The sequence below is a fragment of the Colobus angolensis genome, unplaced genomic scaffold, assembly GCF_000951035.1.
Source record: "Colobus angolensis palliatus isolate OR3802 unplaced genomic scaffold, Cang.pa_1.0 Scaffold56, whole genome shotgun sequence".
Lineage (NCBI taxonomy): Eukaryota > Metazoa > Chordata > Mammalia > Primates > Cercopithecidae > Colobus > Colobus angolensis.
In genome coordinates, this window is record NW_012119154.1 from 11,489,478 (window position 1) to 11,516,011 (window position 26,534).

Here is a 26,534-nt window from a genome sequence, read left to right on the forward strand (position 1 = left end):
ATTTTTGTGCTTTTGGTAGAGATGGGGTTTCATTATATTGGCCAGGCTAGTCTCAAACTCCTGACCTCGTGATCCGCCTGCCTCAGCCTCCCAGAGTGCTGGGATTACAAGTGTGAGCCACCGCCCCTGACCCTGAACTCTTATCTACCTTGCTACTTCCTTTAACAGAACTGGAATATAAACCTTTAGAAGACTCAACCAGCACCAGTCCTGATCTTTTCACTCCTCTGCTTAATCTCAATTCTGCTAGGTTATATATTTTGCTCTCTCCTGCCTCAGTGCCTTTGCACTTGCTTTTTCCTCTCTCCCCACCCATCTTTTTTTTTTTCTTGAGAGTCTTGTTCTTGTCTCCCAGGCTGGATTGGAATGGCGTGATCTCAGCTCACTGCAACCTCCGCCTCTTTGGTTCAAGCAATTCTCCTGCCTCAGTCTCCTGAGCAGCTGGGATTACAGGTACACACCATCATGTCTGGCTAATTTTTTGTATTTTTAGTAGAGATGGGTTTTCACCATGTTGACCAGGCTGGTCTCAAACTCCTGACCTCAGGTGATCCACCCTCCTCGGCCTCCCAAAGTGCTAGGATTACAGGCATGAGCCACCATGCCCGGTCACCCCACCCATCTTTGTTTAGACAACTTCTGCTTATCACTCAGGTTGAACTTAAACATCAATTCCTTTGTGACTCTTAAATTCTGGGTTATGTGCTACTATCAAGTGCTTCCACAGCACTTTTTACTTCCCTGTTAGACAACTTATAAACTGTGTTGAAATTCATGTCTAATGATCTGACTTCCCCATTAAGTTTTCAGCTACATAGGATAAGACCCGTGTTTATAAAACCCAAGATCAGAACTTGCTGAGCAGGGCTTGCCCCTTTAGACTAGAGAGGTTCACTCCAGGTTACTAGAATCCCAGCCACTTCTCAGGGTTTTTATAAACCGCCTATTTCACCCATCCATGTTTCTTGCTTGGCATTGGTAGGCATTTGAGTACATGATATCTGCTGTAGACAAACATGTTTCCTGTTAATGTCAGGAAGAATCTTCCAATATTGAATTATCTGACAAAGGAGAAGGCCCTCTATTTATGTTGTAACAGGATCATCTGTATGTGCTCCTTCATAACACCCGGTCCTCCCAATGTGACTGGGAGGTGCCAGAGGGCAGGAATGAGCCATCCTCCCAACCAGGGCATCTCACACGTGCCAGGTGGTCTCTGAGTGTGTGTGGAGCCAAATTGAACTAAACGACTGTCTTGGCAACACACAACTTTCCAAGACTCAACAACTTGCTTTCAGCCCAGCCAAAGGCTTGCCGCTCTGAGGCAAATGTCACTGTGGTAGAGTTGTCTTAATGAGAAGGCATGCTTGCTTCTCTTCTGGGGGAGTTTCCTAGAGCGATGCTCTTAGAAACTCCTTGGCAGGAATCCTGAGCCAGGCTTGGCATTGACAGCGTCCTCCTGCTGGCATTAACAAGCCTCTTATTTAAATGTAAATGAGCTCTCAGTGCCAGTTTGTGAGCAAAACACATCGCTTGTGTTAAACCAGAGCTGGGAATGCTACAACACACCAAATGTCGGCTTGGTTTCCACTTCCCCACCACATCCGTCGCTCACAGTGGAGCTCTCTTCGCCTCGTCTTCTCGATCTGCAGTGTCGTCTTCTCTCTTAGGCAACAGAGGAAATCTGTGGAGTCGGGGGCCTATTTGTAGCCTATTTGTAGCTTCAATATGACCTTCAAAAAGTTACTTCGAGGTGCAAAATAATAATAATAATTAGGACATTATGAAACTATTAGCAGTGTCATACCAAATCCCAGTCAACAGAGCGGCCTTCAAGCAGAAGGTCTGAACCACCTCTCGTGACTTGCTGGCTGTGTCAGTCCAACTTTCTCCAGGAGCCTACCTGTGCTGTACATGCTCTGACCCTTGTGCACATTCTCTTTTCTTCTAGATCAGTTCTATTTCCACCCAAATACACATCATTTGTTGATCTTGCCTAACGTCTGGTCCTGCTTAGCTGTTTCCGCACTCAGTTACCAGGTCCCTATTGTTCATATTTTATCCAATTTCTTGTTTTAGCACTTCTCTCTTTATTTCAGATCTTTCTGGAATAGACTTGGTGCTCTTCTGATATCTGGATTCTAGCCACCTCTCTCTAAGATACCCTAATGGCTGGCATATTTACAGCACAGATCATGCTAGATGCTACATTGTTTCTGTTTTCACATGTCTAACTCAGCTGAACTGTGTGTGCCTCTTAAGGCCCAGCCCAGGTCTTGTCTTTGTTGGTAGCCCCAGATCCTAGCCCAAACCCTAATGAATGAAAACATGAAGAAATAGAGAGAAGATAGAGAATCTCTATTTCCCCATCAAGATCTTGCTACAAGAGGCCAAGTAGGTCATCATTCCATTTCCATCCTTCAGACTGGCTATATGCTTTCTATCAAAGTGTATTAGACAGGGTTCTTCAGAAAAACAAAACCAATAAGATATATATATATGTGTGTGTGTGTGTATATATATATATATATATATACATACATATATATACATATATATATATAAATATGATGGGAATTGGCTCACGTGATTATGAAGGCTAAGAAGTTCCACCATCTGCTGTCTGCAAGCTGGAGAACCAGGAGAGCCAGTAGCATAACTCAGCCTGAGTCCAAAGGCCCTAGAATCAGGAGTTCTGATGTCCAAGGACAGGAGAAGACAGATATCCCAGCCCAAGAAGAGACAGAGAACCCACCTTTCTTCTACCTTTTTTTCCTATGCAGGCCCTCAACAGAACGGACGACACCCAACCATATTGGGGAAGGCAGATCTTTACTCAGTCTGCTAATTCAAATACTAATCTCTTCCAGAAACACCCTGCCTTAGTCCCTTGTGCGATGCTACAGCAGAATTCCACAGACTGGGCAATTTATAAATAACATAAACCTAGTTCTCACATTTCTTGAGCCTGTTAGGTTTAGGATCAAGGTGCCAGAATCAATCTGCTGAAGGCTGGTCTCTGATTCTAAGATGGTTCCTTGAATGCCGCATCCTCTGGAGGGGAGAATATTGGGCCCTCACATGGCAGAAAGCAGAAGGCGTGAAAGGGATGAACTCCTTCCGTCAAGCTGTTTCATAAGAGCCCCCAGTCCCAATCATGTAGGTAGAGCCCTTATGGCCACACCTCTTAATACTATCACATTGGCAACACCTGAATTTTGTAGGGAACTCTTTCAAAACATATCACACCCTCACAGACACACCCAGAAGTAATGTTCTACCAGCTATCTGGGTATTCCTTAGCTCAGTCAAGTTGCCACATATTATAAAATTAACCATTATACCACGTGTTTATTTTGATAAATTTCACAGCATAAAGATGATTCAGGCTCAAGCCTGTAATCCCAGCACTTTGGGAGGCCCAGACGGGTGGATCACGAGGTCAGGAGATCGAGACCATCCTGGCTAACACGGTGAAACCCCGTCTCTACTAAAAAATACAAAAAACTAGCCAGGCGAGGTGGCGGGCGCCTGTAGTCCCAGCTACTCGGGAGGCTGAGGCAGGAGAAAGGCGTGAACCCGGGAGGCGGAGCTTGCAGTGAGCTGAGATCCGGCCACTGCACTCCAGCCTGGGCGACAGAGCGAGACTCCGTCTCAAAAAAAAAAAAAAAAAAAATGATTCAGTTAGCCTGTAGGAGGATGTGTGACAAACATTAAACATGCATTTCAGGGGCCTTCCACGAGAAGCATAAAGGGCTGGATTCAATAGGAGATGCAAAATGATATAAAGGAGTCCCTTGAGTAACAGTAGTAGCTTTTCTTAGGACGCTTTGAATGCAGTAAAAATGCCTTTGTTGTAAGGCAGAACACTTTGCTGTCTGAGCTGCTGGGCTGCCTCAGCCCAGTGACTACTGAAAAGGACATTTTTGATGGTTGGGTTTAGACTAAAATAGTGTAGGCACAACTTCTCATCCCCCTAGCCCCATCCCCATCAGTGTATCTTCCTGGACTTTGGTTAGTGACTTGTGCTGGGGAAAATGACTCAGGATATCAATGGCATCAGCTGTCCCTGACTGGTCCTTGCTCGTTTGGGACTCCTATGGAGAGAAGGGTTTCAGACTGATAGAATCTGCCAGAATTGTACAAAGCTTTATGAGACTGAGCACAAAGAACACATGATACAAGGCATGTGGGAGGGAGGAGATGTTTCTCTTTCTTCTTCGGGAAATTAGTGATAGTTTTGCATCCTGCAGACTGGAAACACTGGATGTCTTGACCCCAAACTGGCATTCCCACAATACTGGGTGGAGGCAGTAAGATTTCTGCAGTTGATTCTATAGAAATCAGCTATGAACAAGAGGAGTAGAGGTAGAAGCAAAAGAACAGGGCAGATGAGTTGTGGTTCTGGCTGACATTTACCTTTGGGTGGCGATGTGAATCCCCTTTCTGGAATCTCCCGACTGTAAATGGGAGACATTTGGGAGGGAGTTCATTCTTGGAAACTGAGCTAGTAGGGGGGTTGCCTTATCAAATTTTCAGTTTATAAAAAAGAAGCCTTCAAATTTGTTTGTGGTTAGTCACAAACTGGTAATGCCTAAGGTATTTTAGCTTTATGTTAATTACTACCCATTTTCAACAGGATAAAAAAGAACATGATGGAAAGATCCCCAAGTTCTTTCTCTGAAGTCAGAAAACCTGCTGCTTCCTTCTCACTCAGCATCGAATATATAGTGTGAACTTGAGACTTTTTTTTCCTCTTGGGAACTCAACTTTCCCATCTGTAAAATGAGACAGTTGAACTATGTAAACCCTAAGACAAATAGAGAAGAGGGGAGTTGAAACCAAATTTTTATTAATACACTTATTTAGCAAATATTAAGTGCCTGCTCCACATCAGGCATTGTGCGAGGCTCTGCAGATGGAATGGTGAGGAAAAGCAGACATGACCTTTGCACATATGGAGGTATTAGTCAAGCAGGTGAGATAGCCACTAATTAAGAACAGAAATAAAGAAAAAATTATAACTGTGATATGCTATGAAGGTGAAAGAAATGGCTTTTTTTGTGGATTATAAATAGAAAGATTTCAAGAAGCCTAAACAATACATACATCTCTTTTCTTTTCTTTTTCTTTTCTTTTTTCTTGAGAGAGAGTTTTGCTCTTGTTGCCCAGGCTGGAGTGCAATGGCGCAATCTTGGCTCACAGCAACCTCCACCTCCCAGGTTCAAGTGATTCTCCTGCCTCAGCCTCCTGAGCAGCTGGGATTACAGGCATACACCACCATACTCTGTTAATTTTGTACTTTTAGTAGAGACGGGGTTTCTCCATGTTGGTCAGGGTGGTCTCGAACTCCCGACCTCAGGTGATCTGCCACCTCAGCCTCCCAAAGTGTTGGGATTACAGGCGTGAGCCACCGCACCCGGCCACATATATTTCTTATAGCTCAGTAAAGCAAGAATACAGAAAGTAGCATGAAAAGGAGAGAGAGTGTATGAGTATAAACATGTACTTGTGTGTACAGGGAAAGATGAAATTGGAGCAGGGGAAAGGCAGAGCCTGATCACACAGAAAGAAAATGGTGTCACATAAGCCAAGAGAGAAGGGAGTTTTAAGAATTAAGTAGTCCAGTAAATACTCGATGGAAAAGATGGTGTTTTGTTTATCTTCTTAATTTATCCCTTGCTGTACCCCAGGCAACCAGAATAGAAACTGGTACACGGTGGGGACTCCATGTGTGTTTGTAGAATAAATACATTTTTCTCAACCACACACAAAGGAAACTGAGAGGGGTTAGATGGATTGTACAAGGTTACTTAGCCTGTGGGTGGCTGGAGACAAGATTGAAATCCAACTTTAACATCATACAGCACATTAAAACAAAGTAATCAGGCTGGGCACGGTGGCTCAAACCTATAATTCCAGCACTTTGGGAGGCCAAGGCGGGCGGATCACCTGAGGTCAGGAGTTCGAGATCAACCTGGCCAACATGGTGAAACCCCGTCTCTACTAAAAACACAAAAATGAGCTAGGTGTGGTGGCACACACTTATAGTCTCAGCTACTTGTGAAGCTGAGGCAGGAGAATCACTTGAACCTGGGAGGCGGAGTTTGCAGTAAGCAGAGATGGTGCCACTGCAGTCCAGACTGTGTGACAGAGCAAGACTCCGTCTCAAAACGAACACACCAGAAACAAAGTGATTTTTTTACAGCAACCACAGAACGAATTCCTAAGCAACCATTTCTACTCCTATAGAGGCACCAAGAAGAAAGGATCACTAGGAAGACAGTGCTTCAAGAGGCCTGCGCATCACCCCTGTGCAAGCAATAGATACTGCCCTTTCTTTCTCATGCCTCTTCAACGTATTCACATTATCAGCATTGCCTTGTTAACAGAGACAGAGAAGAGCAAAAACCTTGCCTGAAACAGCTTCTCTCTCCTGTGGTGTACTTTTCCTCCTCCTAAAAGGACATTGGAGAGCAATGCTGTCTGAGAGGCTGGCCGCTGGGCAGTAACCAGATTTACAGCAGCAGTAGGTCACAGGTTAAGTGGAAACTGTGTAGATGTGAAACATCTGCTTCCTTGAAATATTGTCTTCCTCTGTGAAATGGACATACAAAGTGATCTATTGCTCATTGGCTCTCTTCATTTAAGGAGTTTCTGCACTACTTTCTAAGAGCAAAACCTCTGAGCAAGATGCTGCAGACATTTGCTGGGCACTTCTGGGCTGATGGCAGCAGGTCTGACGAGGGACCTCTGAGTGCTTCTGCAAATTAGAGCAACAGGAGTCTAAGGACTTGTCTCTGAGAGATCGGAGTGCAGCGAGGACTAAGGCTGCCTCATTAGACTTTGGCCTGAGCATTTGAATTACAGATATGGATTCTACATCAGTGGCATTCATACCTGGGAGAATGCAGTACAGCCTGATACCTGTTCCAGGCATGTGGAGCAGCCCATACTTCTTGTACTTTCCAAGATCAGAGAGAAAGCAACCTTGACCTCACAGCCTAAACATTTGCCCCACAGCCAGTTAATATCTCAGTTGTATTCTTCACTTGCCTTTATGGAACAGTTTAATATTTTATTACCTGTGAATTCTCTCTCTCTCTCTCTCCTCCCACCCCAAAGAGAGAAGTGGATATCTATGATGTGGGAGTGTTGATTCAAAGCTAGATTGAGTTTATCCTAAGATGGGGATCTGTCTGAAGAGGACTGGAAGATCAATCGTGATTGATTATTGCAGTGGTGGCCAAGAAAGCTGCTGGGAAGGAAGGTTTCTAAGGAAAAAGAAAGAGTGACAGCCTCTAATAAAGGTCCACAGAAAACGGGGCATGTTGAAAAGCGAGAGTGTCCATTCATTCTCAGAGTGTTGTACCCATTGACTTCTGAACTGCCTGCTGCCTTAACTCATGCCAAAACTCAGGAAAATGGATGCTTATAAAAAGTCTGAAACCAAGATTTCATTATATACTTAGGAGCACCAGGCAGCTCCAATCTGGGGTCCATAGAACATCATACTATCCAAATGTAAAGAAGGGTAGCACAAAGTAGCTCTGATGCTTTGAGGGTACAACTATGAGTGGTGTCTGCACATTTACCAGCTCATATGCGGTGGAATTTGGGATGATAGCATAGAAGGTTTTGCCTCAGTCCATTGCCAGAGTCAACAGAAGGAACTCATAAGAGCGAAATGAAATATCCCAAATGATGCACACATAAGTCGCCTCCTCAGGCTTCTCAGAACTAGTTGTAAAGGACTTTATGGGGATTGTAGGTGTACAAGATTGTTTAGGGACTAAAATCATAGCCCCACGTTTACTGCCAGCCTAAACTGGTGTATTAGTCTGTTCTTGCACTGCTATAAAGAAATTCCTGAGACTGGGTAATTTGTAAAGAAAAGAGGTTCAATTGGTTCACAGTTCTGCATGCTATGCAGGAAGCATAGTATCTTCTGCTTCTGAGGAGGCCTCAGGAAACTTACAGTCCTGGTAGGAAGGTGAAGGGAAAGCAGGTGTCTTACATGGTGGGGGCAGGAGGGAGAGAGAGAGAGCGGGGAGGTGCTACACACTTTTAAACAACCAGATCTCATGAGAACTCTACTATTAGAATAACACCAAAGGGATGATGCTAACCATTCATGAAGGATCCATCCCCATAATCCAATCACTTCCCACCAGGCCCCAATTCCAAAATTGGAGATGACAATTGAACATGAGATTTGCATGGGGACACAGATCCAAACCATATCAACTGGTATATAGAAAATGTGGGATTTGTTATTATAATTACTATTAATATTTACAGAATCTTTATTATAGTACCTAGCATATAATAATTAGTCACCAAATGTTATGGAATATCATAAAAATTTCTAATACTGACACACAAACACCATAAATATGTTGATTACTTTGTCTGAAACTGTAAGACATTATTTTCATTTAAGAACTATTTACCATTCTGACTGGGGTGAGATGGTATCTCGTTGTGGTCTTGATTTGTATTAGGTGCCCATCGACAGTGGATTGGATAAAGAAAATGTGATACCTATAGAGCATGGAATACTACGCAGCCATAAAAAAGAATGAAATCATGTTCTCTGCGGCAATGTGGATGCAGCTGGAAGCCATTATGTAAGCAAATTAATGCATAAACAGAAAACCAAATACCACATATTCTCATTTATAAGTAGAAGCTAAATATTGAGCACACATGGACACAAAGATGGGAACAATAGGCACTGTGGACTACTAAATGGGTAGGGAGGAAGAGGTGCGTGGGCTGAAAAACTACCTATTGGGTATTATTCTGATGATCTGGATGATGGGATCATTTGTAAACCAAACCCCACCATCATAAAATATATCCATGTCACAAACTTGCACATATGTATACCTTCTGAATCCAAAATAAAATTGGAAAAAAAAGAACTTTTTACCTTATCTGAACTGTAAAATTTTCATACTTTTTTATATTAATATTTTCATACATTTACATATTTTCACATTATTTACATTTATATACATCTAAATATCAATATAATATTTAATATATTACTATATATAGCATACATTTTTATGGTGGTTTTGGCATAACTGTTTTGAGTGACATGTGGGAAATAGAAGGGAAGATAGAAATCTTACTAAATATGTCAAGGTAATATCTCTCACACATTGGGAAGGTTTACACTCCAGTTCATTCCTCCAGTGTGTCCAGAGAAATCCCTGGATATATGTAGAAAGATTTCTAGGCTGGGCATGGTGGTTCATGCCTGTAATCCTAGCACTTTGGGAGGCTGAGGCAGGAGGATCACTTGAGGTCAAGAGTTCAAGACAAGCCTGGGCAACACAGCGTGACCCCATCTCTACAAAAAATAAGAAAATTAGCTGGGTGTGGTGGCATGTACCTGTAGTCCCAGCTACTTGGGAGGCTGAGGCAGGAGGATTGCTTGAGCACAGGAGTTTGAGGCTGCAGTAAGCCATGGTCCCTCCACTGCACTACAGCCTGGGTGACAGAGTGAGAGCCTTTCTCAAAACAAACAAACAAAAAGAGATTTCTAACATCTTTCTTTCTGTTTACTACATATCACCCCAATCAATTATCAAACAAGAACTAATTGGGCACAGCCACATTACTTAGCTTCTCCAAGCCTCAGTTTCTTCTTCTGCAAAATCAGGATAGTTGTAAAGATTAAACTAAACAGTGTATGTAAAAAGTTCTTTGGAAACTGTAGATCAATGCAAATGCAAGGCATTGTGACCACTGTTAGGGAATGCACTAGGATATTTGTTGATTGTCATTAGTATTACGGAAATTGGCTGCTTTCTTTCCTACCAGAAGTTTTCTTCCCTTGTCCTGTTCTTATCAGTCTAAGTCAACATTTCAAAGCTGACAAGTAAAGCTCCATTTCCTTGCACTTTGTCCTAAAGCAGATGTCCTAGAGCTGGGGCCCATAATTGTGAAGCGTGTGATGCATTCTCAGAGCTGGGGAGCACAGTGTTTCCAGAGAATCTGAAGATTAGGCATTTCCTCTTATTTTTCATTTTTGTCAGCCTCTTCATGTTTTCCTTGCTAAGTAAGAAAAGGCCTCGGTTTCAGTCTGTCATTGTATGACCCTAAATGAGTCACTTCTATATTGGGTTGTCTCAGGTTCCTCAACTGCAAGTGTCTAGCCTTCCACTCACATGCAGCACAGCAGCTCCACATTTCCTTGTGTTACTCAGAGGGCGGCTTCACATAAGACTTTATAAAATAAGTTCCATTGTTAATTTCCCTAAGCCAGTTGGACTAGATCCTTTCCTGTAAAACCTAGATGATCTCTGATACTCTTGGTTTTTACATGTAGATTCTATGATCCCTTCCTAGGAAAGTCATGTAACCAACTATATAACATAGGAGCATTAAACATTTTTAGGTAACAGAATTAGGAACTAATGGCTGTGTAAGTATCCATGTGAATTCTTGTCAATAGTTCTCATATCATGTGCTTAGAATGATTTCAATCTGACTGAATCTTGCCAAGAAACTCATAGCTCTGCTTTCCCTGCAAATATTAAGATGTGTCAACCTCAAAGCGTTGGTTAAACTTTCTATTTCACTCGTAGAAGTCTGGCATCAAATTCGTTTAGCTTTGTGGTGCTTACCCATTACCCATCTGGCAGATTTTACTAGCCATGTGACAAAGGCATAGTCCAGCTCCGAGCATGCAGAATTTGGAATAATAAATAGTGGCCTTTCTATTGGGGCTCACACCCAAGAAATGTCTTATCTTCCAGGGGAAAAGCAAAATTAAAACATTGGTGGCCAGGCACAGTGGCTCATGCCTGTAATTCTAACCCTCTGCTGTGTTGTTCCTTGTTTTTCTTTTTTTTTAACTTTTATTTTAAGTTTAGAGGTACAAGTACAGGTTTGTTACATAGGTAAACTTGTGTCATGGGGCTTTGCTGTACAGATTAGTTCATCAACCAGGTGTTAAGCCGAGTACCCATGAGTTCTTTTTCCTGATACTTTCCCTCTTCCCACCCTCCACCCTCCAAAAGTCCCCAATGTGTGTTGTTTCCCTCTCTGTGTCCATGTGTTCTCATCATTTAGTTCCCACTTATTAGTGCAGTGGAAATAGTATGTAGTATTTGGTTTTCTGCTCCTGTGTTAGTTTGCTAAAGATAATGGCCTCCAACTCCTTCCATGTCCCTGCCAAGGACATAATTTTGTTCTTTTTATGGCTGCACAATATTCCATGAAGTGTATGTACCAGGTTTTCTTTATCCAGTTTATCATTGATGGGCATTTAGGTTGATTCCATGTCCTTGCTATTGGGAACAGTGCTGCAATGAATGAAAGTACATGCATGTGTACTTATAATAGGATAATTTATATTCCTTTGGGTATATATCCAGTGATGGGATTGCTGGGTCAAATGGTATTTCTGTCTTCAGGTCTTTGAGGAATCCCATACTGTCTTGCACAATGGTTAAACTGATTTACACTCCCACCGACACTGTATCAGTGTTCCTTTTTCTCCACAACCTTGCCGACATCTGGTTTTTGACTTTTTAATAATAGCCATTCTTGCCGGGCGCGGTGGCTCAAGCCTGTAATCCCAGCACTTTGGGAGGCCGAGACAGGCAGATCATGAGGTCAGGAGATCGAGACCATCCTGGCTAACACGGTGAAACCCCGTCTCTACTAAAAAATACAAAAACCTAGCCGGGCGATTTGGCGGGCACCTGTAGTCCCAGCTACTTGGGAGGCTGAGGCAGGAGAATGGCGTAAACCCAGGAGGTGGAGCTTGCAGTGAGCTGAGATCCGGCCACTGCACTCCAGCCTAGGTGCGAGACTCCGTCTCCAAACAAAAAAAAAAATAGCCATTCTGACTGGTGTGAGATGGTATCTCACTGTGACTTTGATTTGCATTTCTCTGATGATCAGTGATATTGAGCTTTTCTTTAAATGACTGTTGGCCACATGTATGTCTTCTTTTGAAAAGTGTCTGTTTGTGTCCTTTGTCAACTTTCTTATACAGTTGTTTAATCTTAACATTTTGAAAGGCTGAGATGGAAGGATCATTTGAGCACAGGAGTTTGAGACCAGCCTGGCCAACACAGTGAGACCTTATCTCTACAAAAAAATTTTAAAAATTAACCAGATGTGGTGGTGCACACCTGTAGTCCAAGCTACTAGGGAGGCTGAGGCAGGAAGATCACTTGAGCTTGGAGAGCAAGCAGTCGGGGGACGTTGCGGGGGATCGAGGCTGCAGTGAACTATGATTGTGCCTCTGTACTCCAGCCTGGGCAACAGAGCAAGACCTTGTCTCAAAACAAAACAAAAACAAAACAAAAAATAAACAAGCAACACTGGCAAAGCCAGTACCCCATTGTAAATAATCATAGGGATCGTTCAGATTTTATTTTGTATAAAAAGATGCAGGGGTCCATGAGGCCTAATCTTTGCCTTCAATCTAAACTTCACCAGGAATCTTTCTAACAATCTCCCAGAACACAAGGCCTAGGGAGAGACTGCAATGCTATTTCTGTTCATGCAATATATAGCAGTAATGCTGAAGGAGGAAGGTCAGGATTTTAAAAGTTAGTACATCTGGGCTCACTCTCCTTGGGCAGAGACAAGCCTTTGCAAAAAGACTAGTAACTGTTGGTCTTTCACTTATGCCACAAAAGGGAAGTGACCACACTCAGAATTGTGGAATTTCAGCTTTGGAAATGACTTCAGAGTTGAAACTGTTCAACTTTTACTGATAGTTGAAATCCCCTCTGAAGCATCTCCTCCAAATAGGTGCTGAGCCATCGCTTGATTATCTCCAGTGACAGGAAACTTACATCCTGTTGAGCTCTACAATTGAACAGCTCTGTTTTGTGTATGTGTGTGTTTTTTTGGCTGAGCTATAATTGACTTGTGATTTCCACCCACTAATTCTAGTTATATCCTCTGACACCACACAGCAGAAGTCAGTTCAACAAATCTGCCCACTTCCCCCATGACAACTCTTCTTTGATTTGAACAATGTGAACATTTCCTCTTAGAGAAGAAACTGAATCTTTCATTTACTCCCTACAGTATTACGCTCGACAGTTTAAACCATTACCTCCCATCATCCTATTATTATCCTATGGGTTTGGAATTACTCAATGTTCATTAGCCAGCTAAGGCTCAGAAAGGTGGAATTCTGCAAGGCCACCCAGCTTAGAGGTGACAGGTCAGGAATTTAGGACCGGCCCTGGAAAGCCCAGGTACGTTCCATCATTTTCTGCTGCTTCCCAGAACAAAGGAGCCTGGAAAGCCTACTGCACTTAATACCTTTCAGGTGCTGTGAACTTTAACCAGGACTGAAACTGAGCCAGGCAATCTTTACTTGTGTCCTCAGCCCTGTGTCCTCAGTCTTCCAAATTGTCACTTTCACCTTTACATGCAAATTAAATATCAAGCCTCTATCCCTTCATACTGCAAGAAATCCAATACTTCGAAGGATTTCAGGGAAAGATTACCTCTTCTTGCCAATTGACATTTCACTCTCCAAGCTCCTTCTTCAGCTTCTCACTAGTCACCGTTGGCTCCCTTGTCAACTGCTCTGGCAAATGTCATCTTTCCACACCTCTTTATTAGGATCATGGAATCAGCACTCCACCTCTGACCTGTTCACTCTCTCTTGCTTCAGTGACACAAAGCCATTGTGTAGCAGTTTTTATTTCAGATTTGGTTGGCGGAAGGGACACAGAATAGGAAACAGCTTAAAACTGCAAACCAGTCACAGTGATGTCGTCTGTGGCCATCTCATTTAAGAGATTCACTTGCCTTTGGCCTCTTTCCCATAGTCTACTCTTTCTATACAGAGTTCCTTTCCTAATCTTATCACCAAAGCACTTATCCTTCAACCTTCAAGGGGAAGTAGGAGTCTCTTCATATGCACATATTCTAGAAATCTCTGTCTCAGGAAGAGAGCACTGCGTGTTATTATGCAAAGGAATGCATCTCTTCATTGATTTAGCTCACTCTTCCCGAATGATCCTGGACCCAGCCCTTGCATAATAACCAAAATGCTGATAAATGTGTTTTTCAAACAAAAGAGCAGCTTTCTCTCGAATAATTCTACCTATTTCTCCTGGCAGAGAAAATATTTGCAGCCAGCATAAAAAAGTAAATAAATAAAAAATACAGTAAATGGATGAAAGGAAACTTAGATTCTTATTCAGAAGATTGTAAGATTATCCATCTTCAGAAGAGAAAACTCTAATATTGCAATCAGAAGCCCTTTCTAAAACAGAGCTTTCTACAACACGGGACTCTCAATGAGTTCAGTCAAAAATCAATACAGGTTGAGTATTTCTTATCTGAAATGCTTGGGACCAGAAGTATCTCAGATTTTGGACTTCTTGTGATTTTGAAATATTTCATATAGGCAGTAAGATATCATGGGGGATGGGATCTAAGTCTAAACACAAAATTCAGTTATGTTTTATATACCACTTACACACATAGCCTGAAGGTAATTTATACATATATATATTTATCTATATATATTTATTTATTATATATATTTATATATACACACCTATATATTATATATACACACCTATATATACACACTTATATATTATATATACACACACATATATATTATATATAAAGTGTTATACATTAAACAAAGTTTTGACTGCATTTTGACTGAGACCTGTCACATGGGATCAGGTGTGGAATTTCTCACTTGTGGCATCATGTCAGCTCTCAGAAAGTGTTGGATTTTGGAGCATTTCACATTTTGGATTTTTGGATTAGGGATCTTCAACCTGGGCTAACCGTAAAGCAGAAAACTAGGGAAGACATCTAGGAGTAAAGCGAGTAGTCTTGACCATTCACCTTGCCAGAGTCCTAAAATGTGAGTTTACCTCCAACGTCTGAAGGTCTATGTAGTGTCAAAAAGGTGTTACCTTTTTCTCCCTTTCCATAACAGTCACAGCTGTCACTCCTATCACAAAAGATAGGTTAACAAGAGAAAAAACATAACAAATTTGTTTAATCAAAGTTTTATGTGACATGGGAACCTTCAGAAATGAAAGCCCAAAGACCCAGGGAGAACTACTTTTATGCTTAGATTCAATGAAGAATAGAGAGCCATGTGGAAATGAGATCGGACAAAAGGGAATGAAGAATAGAGAGCCACGTGGAAATGTGATTGGACAAAAGGGTATGATCTAATGGTAATAGACTCGGGGGAGAAACCCAGCACCTATTAAGATTCTTCTTGACCTGTGTAGTAGTCCTTTTCTCTGGTGTAGCACAGGGCACCTTATGCATGACAGTCTTTAAGGGAGAAGGGAGAAGCTCAGAGTGTGACCTTTTTAGGTTTTATGGGTATGTTGGGGAAGAGGAGTTTTAGTTTCTGTAACCCATCCTGGATGAGAAGAATTCTGATTTCTATGTATTACTTTGGGTAGAGAAAAAAGGCAGCATACAAGAAGATGGGAGAAGGTCAGAAAGACCTTGCTTCCAATCTCCTTTAGTTCAAAATACTCAGCAAACTATAAGGCCATCCTTTGGGGTATTGTGTTCTGAGCCCCAACATCTAGAACTGAGCAGAAAACTTAGTTGCCAAACACTGCTTCAAGGCCTTTGCAGAGGGTTCCAGTTCTGAGCTATGCTGCTGCTGCTCTCCCAGGCAGCAGTCTCTTCCTGGCAATATATTCAAGAGACAGTTAAAAAAATATCTCTTCTCCATTTACTGCTTTAGAAACAGAATCCACTGCCTAATTGAGAATCCTTTCTGCCTAATTACTCCATTCCCATTTTTTTTTTTTTTGAGCTGCAGAGTTGCTGTGGAATTATGTACTGTATAATTTCATCATTTAGCAATATGTTAAAAAAATATCTCTTCTCCATTTACTGCTTTAGAAACAGAATCCACTGCCTAATTGAGAATCCTTTCTGCCTAATTACTCCATTCCCATTTTTTTTTTTTTTTTGAGCTGCAGAGTTGCTGTGGAATTATGTACTGTATAATTTCATCATTTAGCAATATGTAAATCAGGAGAAGAAAGGAAGATGGAGAGAGAAGCAAGAGAGGAGTGATCGTCTCTTTAAATTTCTGATAAGATCAGGCACGTTCAGCATGGTATGGCCATAGACATCTCTTTAAATTTCTATATGAAGAGACGGATGATATCGTTTGGATATATGTTCCCCTGGAATCTCATGTTGAAATGTAATCTCCAGTAAGGCCTGGTGGGAGGTGTTTGGAACATGGGGGTAGAGGCCTCACGAATGGCTTTGTGCCATCCCCTCGGTGATGAGTGAGTTCACACAAGATCTGGTTGTTCAAAAGCGTGTGGTACCACCCACCCTCTCTCTCTTGCTCCCGTTCTGCCATGTGAGACATCTGCTCCCCCTTCGCCTTCTGCAATGAGTAGAACTCCATGAGGCCTCCCCAGAAGCTGAGCAGATGCCGACGCCACGCTTCCTGTACAACCTGCAGAACCATGGGCTAACGAAACCTCTTTTCCTTATAAATTACCCAGCCTCAGGCATTTCTTTATAGCAATACAAGAGTGATTTAGTACAACGTGCAATGAGACATGTGTAGACCAGGGAAGAGCCCAGGTCACCTAGCAAAGCTGGGTTTGAATTCCAGTTCCTCCACTTAAGAAACTACTTTTGCCTTGTTTGTTGCCAGGGTCTGTCACACATGAAATCACTTTTAATTCTCCTGGCTGTTCTACTATATTCTACAGATGAGAAAATGATGGACATGAGCTTATCTTTTAAAGAGTTAGGGAAAACCAAATCTTGTACCTTATATCCCCTGGAAGCTATCTCTATCTAGGGCTCTAAAATAGGTCCACCCCTGGGAGCACCTCTCAGGTTTGCCTATGGGTGCTCTTCAGACTCTGCCTGAGTGTGTAGGGTGACAAGGACCTGGTCTGTCTTCCAGCCCACTTACTCAGGTAGAAGCATCTCATGGTCAAGGCAGACACCCTCGGGCTGTCACACTCATTCCTCAAAGGATGGTGGCTCCAATTTCCCAGGCTACTGAGAGCATCTTTGCTTTGAATTTGCTCTGAGGGACCTAGGATTATACTATTCTTCTCTCTTTGGGAGAAAGGGCCCTTCTTATTTCTTTTACCTGACAAATTTAGGATTTCCCTGTTAGGTTCAGGGCTGGTAATGTAAACCCGGCTTCACCGTTTCTAAGGCAAAAAGTCAAGGTTTGATTTTTTTCCTGTTTCTTCATGAGACACTAAGGTATGACATGAATGCAGGAGAACCTGGAAATTACTTCCTCTTCTGAGTCTTAGATTTTCTGCCTCTGTAAAAATAGTAGGTAAGATCTAGGTACTCTTCTACTTTCTAACATAACATTCTATCCTTCTATGACCGGAGGCCTCAGAGTCCAGTGTTTTGACACAGTTGAACTAATCTCGTATTGGCAGGGAGAAGAATTAAATGACCCAGTGAACCTACCTGCTTATGCCAGCATGGAAGACTTAACAAGTGCACACCAGAGAATTTTCTTTACAAACACTGGTTCTCATACAGGACAGAGATTTGCCCTACTCATGGCTAAGACACAGTGAAGTCTAGCGGAAAAGTATAGGACTTGGAATTATAAGACCTGAAGCAGAATGTTGCCTTGGCCAGGTCCAAGCTGTCTGACTCTTGCAATACACCTTACCCCTCTATGCTTAAGTTTCCTTACCTGTAAAATGAGGATAATAATACCATCCCCCAAAGGTGGTTGTAGAATCAAGTTAGAAAATTCACTGTAAATTACAGTCTTCAACAAAAACAAGAGATGTTATTGATACTAATTTTAAAAAGGCTTGAGAAACCATTAGGTTAGTTACATACTGAAGAGCCATCATGGTAGTGATGGGGCCTTAAATTTACATTTCATTTTAGACTTTCCAAGGGCAACAGAAATATACAGAATAAAATGTTATGTAGTTAGGAAATACATAACTTTCTTAGATATAATCTTTCTTACTCCTTAGCTTCAACTAATATTGATTGCCTAGAAGATGACAAACACCAGTTACAGGGCTACTGATATGAACCAGACAGGCAGAGTTTCTACCCATAAACTCTTTGTATTCCAGGAGTGGAAGCAGAAAGTAAGCACATAAACAAACACACACATAATTGTATTTACTCTATCGGTGTTATAACAAATCGAGAATAGGGTGATATGGGGTTGCTTTTATACCTAGGGTGGTCAGTGAAGACCTCTCTGAGCAGGTGACGTTTGAGCTGAAATTTGAATGATGAGAAAAAGGTGCCGTGGAAAAATCTGGTCATAGAGCTAATCAGAAATTAACCTAGGCCTAGCATCCAGGACTCAAGACTTCCTCTTGTGTTTCCACTGATTTTTTAATTTTAATTTAATTTTATTATTATTATTATCATTTTTTGAGACAGAGTCTCACTCTGTCACACAGGCTGGAGTGTGGTGGCATGATCTCAGCTCACTGCAATCTTTGTCTACCGGGTTCAAGTGATTCTTGTGCCTGAGCCTCCCAAGTAGCTGGGACTACGGGCACATGCCACTATGCCCGGCTACTTTTTTGTAATTTTAGTGGAGGTGGGGTTTCACCATGTTGGCCAGGATGGTCTTGATCTCCCAACCTCAGGTGATCTGCCTGTGCTGGCCTCCCAAACTGCTGGGATTACAGGTGTGAGCCACCGCACCTGGCCCTCCAGTGATTTATTATGTTGGTTTTTCATCTGGATCCTGAGTCCACATATCTGTCCAGTTAACCAGGATTTGCCTGCTTTGGGCCCTGATGCTCTTCTCGCCAGGGTTTAGAGTATGTTCTCCTCTCCCACCCTGGGGCCAAGGCTCACCTGTCCTTAAGCTCTCATGGCATGTTCGTTCAACATAACTCTATCCCAGGCCTTACTAGTGTAAGTCTCTGCTGTATGTCATAAGTTGTCTGTACAACTGAGTTCAACAATGATTGAGTTTTGGTCATTTGAAAGGTAACCAAGGCAGACACTTTGGCAATTAAGAGCTAACTCCTGCCCATTCGAAGGTCACACAAAGTCTGTTTTTGAAAGGGTGGAAGATGCTGGGTGTGGTGCCTCACACTTGTGATCCCTGTGCTTTGGGAGACAAAAGTGGGAGGATCCTTTGAGGCCAGGTGTTTGAGACTAGCCTGGGTGAGACCCTGTCCTTACAAAAAATTTTTTAAAACTTAGCTGGGTGTAGTGGTGCACCCTTATAGTCTCAGATACTTGGGAAGCTGACATGGGAGGATTGCTTCTGCCCAGGAGTTTGAGGGTTCAGTGAGCTATGATCTATGATCACATTGCTGCCTTTAACCTGGGCGACAGAGAAAGATCCTGCCTCTTAAAAAATAAATAAACGGTAGAAGAGGGAGAATGGAAATAGCACGTGCGCAAATGAATGTTTTTATCCATTCATCCTGAATTTATGGAACATTGATGGTATATAAGGCATTATATAAGGTGCTACTGGACTCACAGAAATAAATCAAGCAGAATCTGTGCTCTCAAGAAATTCCTAGTCTGGTGAGAAGGGGAGCCTTAAATATATAGATAATGATAATAGAAAGTAATAGATACTATAGGCAGAGAATTATAAAATAAATATAAGCAGTAGTAGGTAGACAGCATTATTTCCTTGGAGGGGAACCATGGAAGTCTTTTTAGAAGAGTGGTGTTTGAGCTGAGCCTTGATAGTGAGGAGGAAAGAGCAATCTAAGTGGAAGGAAAGGCAAGTAGGTCATGAAGGCAGGAAAGCAGGAGGGTTTGGTTGAACATATGCATAGGGAGGGGAGTGACCTGGCTCCTGTGGACCTTTGTTTTCTTACCTGCTCTTCTCTGCTTCTGCTCCCAGGTCTGGTCCCCACACAGAGTGTCTTTGATTACAGGTACACAGGGCTGTTACTCTTGTTTCTTTGAAGACATAGCTCCCTCTTCTTACATGTGGAAATGTCATGTCAGAAAATCACTAGGCTGCGTGTAGTAATGGGGCCTCTTGCAGTGCTTCTTTCAGTCTTAAGAATTAGAATTTCTGCCATGTGATGACCATTCTCAGCATCTCATTTAAGAAACTTAGGTGAGCTGTGCCCTCCTCACACCAAACAAATGGGTGGCAGCCAGATGAAAGGGGTCCTGATCTCTCAATTAAGGTCCATCTGAAGATTGGTCCCCATGGTTCTGAAATTCCATCTACCTGGTGGCATCTCCACCTGCTTGTCCCACAGGCACATTCGACTCAACAGATGTCCTAAACTGAACTTACCCCTTATCTTCCCCAAACCTGCTTCTTTTCTCATACACATTTTGACTAACTGTTCATGTAATTAGCAACTAACGCAAGGGTATCAATTCAAGTTACTGCATTCCTATCTTTGGCTCTTCCAGGTCTCTCACATTCTACAAAAAATTTGTAGCATGGGTTCTCCCAGGATGAGCAACTACTACAGGGTACAGGAATCCAGGGGACCTGATGGGCAGCTGGACAGTGAGAAAGGTGGGTCTTGGCCCTGCCACTTAACAATTTTGTGGCAATTCATTACTCCTTTTGCTACCTCTTCAGAAAAATGCGCATACAAGACCTTTTTCACAGTGAATGTGGAACTATATATGTGAATGTGCATTAGTAATTAGAAAACACCACACCAAATCAGGTCATATGAAAAGAGTCTCCTGGAAGATTTTATTGCTTGCAACAAGAATGGTATGTACCTGCTACTTATTCATTATGGAACTCTAAGCAAGCTCCTCCTCTTCTCTTGTCTCTGCCAGCGGCGGAGCTGGGGAGTGGGTAGCAGTGGGGGTTATATGAAGATCAAATAAGATAATGTGGAATGTGTATGGGAGTTACGAGAGCTTTCTTCTAGTCACAATTTCCCACTTACGCGTTATGTCATGAATGCCCAAGTGCTCCCTTTGTAAGCCTCAGTTTTAGCATCTGAAAAAGGCTCTGCTACTACAACTACTACTAATAAACAAATAAACAAATGCCAGCGAGAAAATCATTAGACCATTTCTAAGGTCCCTTCTGGTAGATAATAGAACAAGTTAAATGTAAAATTTCTAAGAAATTGATCTACTCAAAACAAGATGCCATTCTCAAGTCAAGTCAGAGTCATTCAGTAGTTAATGGCCAGTTTGAGCGAATCTGGGTAGGAGATAAACTGTTCAAAGTGCTGTTGCAGCTTCACATATTATCCACCTACAAAGGACAGAGGACAAGATCAAGAGACCTGGTCATGAGCTCTGTGTCTAACCCTGGGCAAGACTGGGTCTTATTCTTCTCTTTGTCAAACCAAAGGGCATGGACTTAATGTTCTCTGAGGCAGTTTTCCATTTACAAGCCTATGAATCTAACTTCTTTGAGTCTAACTTCTAACAAGTCTTGGGCACAGGCAATCAGGCTGGCCTCCTGCGTGTGCTGAGACGCGCCTGGTTAGAGCAGATGGAGTGTGTCTATCATGGCGGCGGCGTCACCAGTCTGGTCACTTCAGATGTCTCTCCAATTAACACTCATGGCGGCAGCCAACTGCTCAAGCGCAGAACTGGCTGGTGGAGAAGATGGCGGGGATGCCTGGGCCTGCTGCCACGCCTATTATCTAAGCCTCACCCGAGCAGCGGAGGAGTGGAAGGGGCCAGCCCAGCTTCACAGTGTGTGGGAGGTGGGAGGAGTGGGTGAAAATGGGAGGTGAGATGTGTGCAGGGAAATGTCTCTAACTGTAGAGTCCTAGAAAGTTAGAAATGGAAAATGCGCATTCAGGAATGGCCTTTACTATCTACTTTGATTTCACTTCCCTCCTCTTCGTTCCCATAGTGCCTGACATGGTTCGGGACACCATCACCTTTTCTTTCTTACTTCCGGAGCCATCTCTCTGCCTTCCATTTCTTCCCCCCTCTCTAAACCATGCCCTGCAAGACAGCCAGACTGAGATTTCTAACACACAAATGTGAGTATGTTATTCCTTTGCATTGCAATGTGTTCCCATTGCCTTCTGGAAAAAAAAAAAAAAAAAAAATTCAAAATCCCGTAGCCTGACATACGCAGACCCCTGGAGACCCGATTTACTTAATCTCTTCCTTTTCCCTTCCCATCCCACAATGTCTAGCCATTGGAGAATTACTTGAAATTCCTCCAATCCACCAAACTCTCTCCATATTCTTCCTTCTGCCTTCCTTCCCTTATTTGTCTGGCAAAGAGGTGCTCAGCTTTTAAAACTCGGAGATGTCGCCTCTTCTGGGAACCACTCCAGGACCACCCTCTCTGTGTTCCCATAATAGCTGAGTAATCGCTACCGGAGCATTTACCACACTACGCTCTGAGCTTTTGAGGGATGAGAATGTGTCTAATTTATTTCTTTAGGTATTTGCATCAGAGGCAAAATTGACTTGAAATCAGATACCCTCCTGATCCCTAGAATTAATTTGTCCCATGCGGCTCTCCTGCCATTCCTTGATCAGTGACTTTGATCGCCAGGTCACCAGCAAAGGAAGCACATGGTAAATGGAACTTGACTGGGCAGTGAAGGAACCCCCTCATTTTACAGAAGAAAAAACAGACCTGGAAAGAATAATTGACTTATCTGGGCCCACATGGAGGGAGAGTCCAAGGAATTCATCTCTTGACTCCTAGTCTGGTGCTCATTTAACTATCTTACATTCTTAAGGGGTTTCAACAAATCCTCCTGTTGTATAAGAAAGTAGTATTGCTCTCACTGGAAGGTGTGTGTCTGTGTGTGTGTGTGTGTGTGTGTGTGTGTGTGTGTGTCTATGAGCACGTGTGCGCCCAAGGAAGATCCTCAGTTTGATCTGAATTTGCCACATCTCCAAGCTTTTTTGGAATTCCTGGCTTGTGGATTGGGTATTGAGAGAATGGCAGCACAGTCAGGGTGGGCAAAGGTAGAGCAAAACCATTTAAAACATGCTGGGAAGCTCAGAGGCTTGGCAAGGCTGGGAGGTGTTTAGAGTAAAAACATACAGCAATTATGAACCATATATACTGTTTCAGGTATGGATGTTATCTCTGGGTCTCACTTGCCAGGCTATGGCAAAAGGCCCCACAAAGCTTTCATCTCCCAGGCATGTAGAAAAGCCCTGCCTGTGTTGTTCTTGGGAGGGAAGGTTTGGCTAGGAGCAACTTTTCCTGAAAAATCAAAACAACTCCTCCTCAGAGTGGGCCCAGCTTCCAGGGGTAGTCTGGGAGCCGGGCATGTTTCCCCGAGCCTGGGTGTGAGTGTGAAGGCTTCTGGAGTCAAGAGGGGCATCTGAAGGTCAAACTTCAGGGAATCCAAACCTCTGAGCCTGATTTACAGCTTGGGGCCTTAGGTCTCCTCCCACTCAGCCCACAAGAACCCCCCAGTTTCCTTCTCTGCGAGCCAGCGCTCCTCAGAGCTGGGAAATGAGATCTAAGGCAGTGGCTTTTTCTGGGCTTATGTATGGATTTTCCCTGAGAGGATGGCAGAAGTGGTTCTTGAAAATGTGGGCAAGAGAGCATCACAGTGACTCAGAAAACAACAAGGCTGGAACAGGGCTTGGAGCTCATTTAGCTAACCCTCTGATTCCTCTCTTCTTCTTTCTTTTCTTTTCTAATCTTTTCTCCCCTCCACCTCCCCCCCACCACTTGCGTTGTCTTTCGTTCCTTTTCTTGTTGTGACTTTCAAATAAAATCTTACCTAGAAGTCCAACATATTAAACTGAAAAATAAAACTGCTCCAGGCAATTTTTGTGGGTAAAGGGGTTCTGGTCTCCCTTTCTGAACTTGTCTCTTATAGGATCCCCATAGAGTCCTGTGAAACTGCTCTTCATATCCCTGGACTTCATGGACAGCAGTTTAGATACCTCTGGGGGGTCCAAGATCCTTATTTTGCACATGGGGTGACTGAGGCCCAGGGAGATGACGGGATTTATTAGAAGTCAAACAGGGAAATAAGGGAGGAGTTGGGGCTCTGCAGGGACTTTCTTGGCCTTCTAGGCTCCCTTCTGGTAACCTGTGTTAGATCCCAGGTCACCCCTGTGAAGGCACAGTCTTGCCCTGGGTTCTGGAGCCAGTAAATGCTGTTTTTATGAAGGAAAACATCAGTGGGGATTTAGGAAGCCCTGGGTCAGGAGCTCCAGGAAATGAGCACCAAGCCAGCCTGGCCACTTGCCCCCTTGGCCCTGGTGCTGTGGCTCCTCTCCCTGTACTTGGAACCTGGGCCCAATTCCATTCCTCCTTTTCCTGAGCCCTGCCTTTATAAAATCTCTTGGAAGGGGCCCTACCTTCTTGCTAATGTATACTTCACTTTCTTCTCCTGTTCCCCATCCTACTAGGGCTGGCCTGCCCTGAGCCTGGCCCAGGTATGAGAATGTGTACCTGCGCCTAGGCCCCCTGACCCCAAATTACTGCTTGAATCTATACTCACCTGCCTCCAACCATGCTGACCATGTTCAGCTGGTCACCCAGGACGCTGCCTTTCCTCACACAGACCCTCTCCTGGCTGCCTTCTCCCTTTGCCTGGACTTACGTTCTCCTGACAAGGTGCCTGTGTCCACAAACTTGGGCTTCCTGTAGCCTTTTGGGGAGGCTATGTGGAGGTGGAAAGGATTGACTGACTTAAAAATGTTTGGGGTCAGGCCACGTGTGGTGGCTCACACCTGTGATCTCAGCACTTAGGGAGGCCGAGGCAGGTGGATTGCTTGAGCGTAGGAGTTTGAGAGCAGCCTGGGCAACATAGGGAGACTCTGTGTCTACAGAAAAAAAAAAAAAAAAAAAGTTTTAAATTAGCTGGGCATGTTTGTACATGCCTGTGGTCTCAGCTACTTAGGAAGCTGAGATAGGAGGCTGCAATGAGCTATGACTGCACCACTGCACTCCAGCCTGGGGACCAAGTGAGACCCCTGTCTCAAAAAATAAAAATAAAAAGTTTTAGGTCCCCCCACCTCCATGCCCACTGCCATCTGGCTAGTGTAGCCACTCTAAAGCACACTCCCAAACCTACTCCTTTCACCTGCCAGCTCCTGGATTTCCTGTCAAAATTTTACAGGATTCTGCTCAGCAATGCCCTCTTCTGCCTGACCCAGGAGAGCTCTGAGCAAGAGACTCAGGGACTTCTTTGCAGAGACTGCAGCCGTCCAACCAAACCCAATCATGTCACAGGGATTTCCAGTCTTTTCCCTCTCCCTGGATACTACAAGACCCACAAATTCACAAATTCCGTGTGAACCAACTCCAGTCCAAGTTTGTGCCCAGAACCTTCCAAGGAACATCTAATTCTGAGGCCTGACATTCTGCAGCTGTTCCCTTTTCTGCCCGAATCATGCAGCCTTCACCCTGTGGAGAGGGCAGATCCAACCTGTTTCCAGTCCCAGAAAGCCCTTCCATGGTCTGCACATATAGGCCCAACAAGTGCTAGAATCAGATCCCCCCAACCCACTGCCAGAGGCCAGGGAAACTCACCTGCTTCTTCCCTGGAAGAGGGTAGAACAAAAGGAGGCTGCATAGTGGCTTCTGTCTGTCCTCCTCCACGACCCCACGCTACCCCTCACACTCACAGCCCTCTTGGAGCTCCCCGCCCCCCTCCATCCACAGTGCCTCCCCCAAAAGATGGGCCCAGGCCTGGGTGCTGTCCTGCAGCCCTGGACCGGAATCAGCCGGATCTATGGGCCTAAGGTTTCTGCAGCCAAAAAGCCTAAATCTCTAGACCCCAGTCCAGGAAGCCCCAGACCATAGTCAGAGGCCATGGAAGGCTAAGCTACAAGGACCACCAAAACCCACAGTGGGATCTTGAGGGCACCGGGCCTTCCCTGAAAGAGCGGTGAGTGGTGGCACGTCCTGGGATGAGTAGGAGCAGAGCTGCTGGTGAGGCGCGGGCCTATCTACCCCCACCCCTGGAAAAGGAGGCGTGTGCTCCCTATGGGATTCTAGTCTTGGCTCCAGATCTAGATATTCAGCAACATTTCTGGCTTAAGGGTACCCTAGAGTCCCTATCCCCCAATGTTGGACTGGAACTTATATCATCAAGGGCCGAGGCAGATAGAATAAAATCTGACACAAAGATCGCAGGGGCCCTAAGAGCCTTAGAGTTCGTAACAGCTGCTTTACCTCCAGGAAGATAGCCCCTTGTCTAGAGTCTCACCCTGACCGCAGCCTACTACAGGTGCTCCCAAATGCCACTGGGACCCATGCTGCCCTCAGATGAGGCTGTGGCTGGCTGCAAAGCTTCTCGGGCTGTGCACACAGAGCCCGAGTGAGACTGAGGTGGGAGTGCCGCCCAAGAGAGGGTCCTTTGCCACGGGAAGATCCTGGAGATTTGTCCTGGCTGTAACCATTCCCCATAAGAGCCCTTGCAGTACAGAAGCCAGCAAGAGAACTGAGAAGGTCAAGCTTGTCAATCTCACCCTCCAGGCTGGCAGCACTATTGTTACCAGGTTAGAGATGTTTCTCCTGGAAGCCCCTAGAACCTTCCTGGAGAGTAAGTACGTGGCAGGTAGGGAAGACATCCACCCACCTCTGTCCCAGCCTAGCTTGGAGCTCTGTTTCTGACACCCACAGACTGATT

The 26,534-nt window shown here is 43.9% G+C and overlaps 1 long non-coding RNA gene across 1 annotated transcript in view; it reads left to right on the plus strand.

The window, feature by feature from the left end:
- LOC105525830 overlaps positions 1-11,490 on the plus strand; it is a 29,327-nt gene extending 17,837 nt beyond the window's left edge. The window contains exons 2-3 of the long non-coding RNA XR_001003986.1: positions 5,338-5,341; positions 11,240-11,490. This is a non-coding gene — a long non-coding RNA (uncharacterized LOC105525830). The remainder of the gene's footprint in view (positions 1-5,337; positions 5,342-11,239) is intronic.
- The last annotated feature ends 15,044 nt before the right edge of the window (positions 11,491-26,534 follow it).